This window comes from Hemiscyllium ocellatum, chromosome 47, assembly GCF_020745735.1.
Source record: "Hemiscyllium ocellatum isolate sHemOce1 chromosome 47, sHemOce1.pat.X.cur, whole genome shotgun sequence".
Classification (NCBI taxonomy): domain Eukaryota; kingdom Metazoa; phylum Chordata; class Chondrichthyes; order Orectolobiformes; family Hemiscylliidae; genus Hemiscyllium; species Hemiscyllium ocellatum.
In genome coordinates, this window is record NC_083447.1 from 2,289,286 (window position 1) to 2,293,691 (window position 4,406).

The 4,406-nt window shown below is 46.6% G+C and overlaps 1 pseudogene; it reads left to right on the forward strand.

Moving 5' to 3' along the window:
• The first annotated feature begins 746 nt into the window (after positions 1-746).
• LOC132836691 (small ribosomal subunit protein eS26-like) lies at positions 747-1,182 on the forward strand (annotated as a pseudogene).
• The last annotated feature ends 3,224 nt before the right edge of the window (positions 1,183-4,406 follow it).

The window sequence follows — 4,406 nt, forward strand, 5'->3', positions numbered from 1 at the left end:
AGGCTTGCCATTGTATCATTGTACTGAACATGCTTAGCACCTTTTTCCCAATGTTTGCTGAACATCAGCAATGAAACACAATCGCTGCTGCACACTCATCGTGAATCAGGGGTTGCATAGCAACCAGAGTGGAGCAACAGGCCTGTTCTGGGCCTGCAGCACTGAGGCTGATGGAGGAAAACCATTCCCAGCTGTTAGCATATTCTCATTGTCATTGGGAGCATGCATGGCCTGATCTTGGGAACATTACTCCATTCTGCACTTGGTGTGGAGGCAGCTGTCACAGCTACCTGGTGAAAAAGCAGCGCTCCGAAAGCTAGTGCTTCAAAATAAACCTGATGGACTATAACCAGGTGTTGTGTGATTTTCAACTTTATTCTGCACGTGGCATCTTTGTTCCATTTCTGTCGTGTAGTGGTTATCGCTTCCATTTTACACATGGACAGGCCCTGGTTCAAAACCAGGCAGAAACATTTATAAGAATTTCTTGTGGTGCACTGGTAGTGTCCCCACCTCTGTGACAGGAGGCCTGGGTTCAAGTCGCACTGCTGCAGAATTGTTTCTCTGAAAAGGTTGATTAAAAACTAAAGCCCTTATCAGTGTGATCTATTTGAATGGTCCTAATTTGTAGTGATTGTAATGAGATCAGCCCCAGGTGGACCTCATGGAATCTGAGTTCCCTGGTTGGGGCTGTTAAACTGGTCCAATCAGGGAGCCCCGGCTAACAGATACAAACAGGAGTGTCGCTCTCTTTGTGACTCGTGCTGAAGATGACTAAAAAGCGAAGGAATAACGGGCGTGCAAAGAAGGGCCGGGGCCACGTCCAGCCCATCAGATGCACGAACTGTGCCCATTGCGTCCCAAAAGACAAAGCCATAAAGAAGTTCGTCATCCGTAACATTGTGGAGGCTGCTGCAGTTCGAGACATTTCGGAGGTCAGTGTCTTTGATGCATATGTGCTGCCCAAGCTGTATGTAAAATTGCACTACTGTGTCAGCTGTGCTATCCACAGCAAAGTGCTGAGCAATCGCTCATGAGAGGCCAGGAAGGACCACACTCCACCTCCACGTTTCAGGCCAGGTGCCAACATCCCACGTGGTCCTCCTCAAAAGCCGATGTGAGCATTGCTGGATCCTATAAATTGATTTGAAAGAATAAAGATGCTGAATAACTGAAATAAAAATAAATAAACAGGAGTGTCGAGGTGGCGTCAGGTGGGGCCTGGTGGAGACAGGTGGCGACAGATTATTTGGATAGCAGAAGATTGGAATTCAGGAAAGAGAAAATTATTAATGAACAGAATTAATCTTCTGTAATAATGCCCTCAATGGCAGTGTACCTACCCAGCATTCCCCATGGTGGTGAATACCCTCTATACTCACTACAGGCAAGGACGGTGCAGCCGCAGTGCCGGGTTTGACTCTGTGGGAAATGGGAAGAGACGCGCTTTTCCAGACGATCCTCATTCAGAATTCCTGGAGCTCTGTAACTGGCCTGGAACAATGTGTGGAAAGTCCTATTGCAGTCCACACGAGGTCCCTTTCCCACTGCCCTGCTCCCACGGCCTGCAATGCTGCAGACTGAGCAGCCAACCCGAAGCACAATGATGAGCTCCTTCTGGCCCACGGCCCTCCTTCTCACTGAATGAAGACAATCACCAGAAGCAGAATCCAGCTCTTGTTTGAGCCTTGAATCCCTGACTCTGTCTCACTGAGTGAAGATTGGACTCAGAAACAGAAATGAAATAAACTTCCTATCTGAAAAAAACAGGAGTGTCAGGTGTTCTGCTCACTCTGAGAGGTGGCTCTGAGGGAGCTGAGTCAGGGTCAAGGACTCTCCGCGTGTAAGTAAAGGGGGACTTGGTGATTGGATACTGGCCTGTATGGGGTCGTTTCACTGGTCCAACATGGTCATCTTTCATTTTAGTAAAATATAGAAGGAGCAAAGACGTTGCTCAACTACTCAGTACTCACCCTGCTACCATTTGACTGGTCGGTGAACTCTGGTGACACCAGCTTAGTAAGGAGAAAAGACAACCTTGCATTTCTGTAGTGCCTATCACAGCCTCAGGAGTTCCACAGCTCTTTGCAGCCAATGAAGTCAATTCTTTGAAGGGTAACTATTCCAGTAGGCAAGTTGCAATCTGCAACCTCCCAAAAACAGCACTGAAACACTGCACGGGGCCTCCCAGTCCAGAGTACATCTCAGATCTTCTCTCTTGAGCCATGCCCCACCCATGCAACCTAACACTCTCTATCCATCCCTTAGGCCCCGATACACCAATGCTAATAGGCATGCTCACCCTCTTCATCCATCCACACAAACTCTGCGAATATTGACAAATACCCATGTACATAGGAAATCTTTATAAAAACTAGGAGCAGGAGGAGGCCATTCAGCCCTTTGAGCCTGCTCCACCATTCACTAGAATCGTGATCGATCATCCAGCTCAGTCTCCCATTCTCCTTTCTCCCCACACACTTCCCTTCAGCCGAAGAACGAGATCTATGTCCGTCTTGGAAACATTCAATGTCTTGGCCTCAACCCCTTTCTGTGGTGAAGAATTCCCCAGGCTCCCCGCTCTCTGGGGACAGACATTTCTCTTTGTTTCGCATAATTCTGCTCGGTTTGTTTCTATGTTAACAATGACACTGTATCAAGGAAAACACCCTCATTCACAAACATCCATTCCAATGTGTGTGACAGGTTTTCACTAGTTGGACAGCGTTTTGTTCTTCATTTACGGATGAGGGTGTCTCTGTCTAGACCAGCATTTACTGTCCATCCCTAATTACCCAGAGGGCAGTTAAGAGTCAACCCCATTGCTGTGGGTCTGGAGTCACATGTAGGCCAGACCAGGTAAGGATGGCAGTTTCCTTCCCTGAAGGACATTAGTGACCCAGATGAGATCTTCCAGACAATTGACAATGGATTTGTGGTCTCAGTTTCAAATTGAATTCAATTTCTGCCACGGTGGGATTTGAACCTGGGTCCCTAGAACATTAGGAGAAAGTGAGGACTGCAGATGCTGGAGATCAGAGCTGAAAATGTGTTGCTGGAAAAGCGGAGCAGGTCAGGCAGCATCCAAGAAACAGGAGAATCGACGTTTCGGGCATGAGCCCTTCTTCAGGCTCATGCCCGAAACGTCGATTCTCCTTGTCCTTGGATGTTGCCTGACCTGCTGCGCTTTTCCAGCAACACACTTTCAGCTCTCTAGAACATTACCTGGGTCTCTGAATTAACAGTCTAGTGATAATACCTCTCGGCCATTGTCTCTGCCAGATTCCAAGTGTTTGTGCACCTTTTTTCCACACAATCTCCTCCACAATTACCAGTGGAAGGCAATGGTCCTCTTGGTATTACCCTGAATTGTTAATCCAGGTAATGACCAGGCACCCAGGTTCAAATTTCAATCCAATAAAGATATGGAATTAAGAATCTAATGATGACCATGAATCTGTCATTGATTGAAACCTATTGGGTCACGAAATTCCTTTTGATTAAGAAACTGCCAACCTTTTCTACACTATGGTATGAAGGAGAAAGGAAGAGACAGAGAGAGATGGTGATGGAGACTCATGTGGGGCAGAGCCACCAACATGGAGCAGATGGGCAGAATGATCTCTTGATTCTACATAGCGCGCAACATCCATGGATCCCAGTGATGAGATTGATCAGAACTGCGTTTGAGTGTTAGGAGAGGTGAACATGAGAGAAAAAGGTAGAGGGAAAAAGCACATGAGATTTGGGAGTAAACTTTGCGCTTCCCAGGACGAGAATTCTGCTAAATCTGCATTTCGTCTCCCACACAGAGAACGATCCGGAGAGAGGGTCTGGAGAATTCCAGTCAAGGCCACCCTGGGATAGACCACCATTTTCAAATAAGCAAGCACGGATGAAGAAATTACAAAGAAAATCAATTTGCACTTCTTTAAAAATAAAATTTATCTTCATTGCCAATAAGCTGCTAATGAACTGAGAGAGACAGGTAATCAGAGCCCAGCAGGGTTTGTCATCCCACTGCACAGTTTAATCCTGCCCTTGCTGTTTCTCGGCTTGTCTAGCTTATTGCTTATTACAGCATGGCTGCGAGACTCTGTACAATCACAGAGAAACCGGACTGACTGGCTTCCAACTGATCCCCTGCGTCAAAATCACTCAAATAAAGGGATAACCCATTCTGAGCTTTCTCATGATCCCTGATCACATTCCTCATCAGTAGAGATAGAATTGAAGAGTCAAACTTGTTATGACACACAGAGAGACAGCTGAACCAAATCAGCCTTTCTACTTTGGTATTCACAACACAGTAATATTTAAACACCCAAAGACCCCCACCCCCCACCCCCCCCCAACCCCCAATAATGGCACAAATGGATCCTAACCAGACTTTAGAACATAGAATA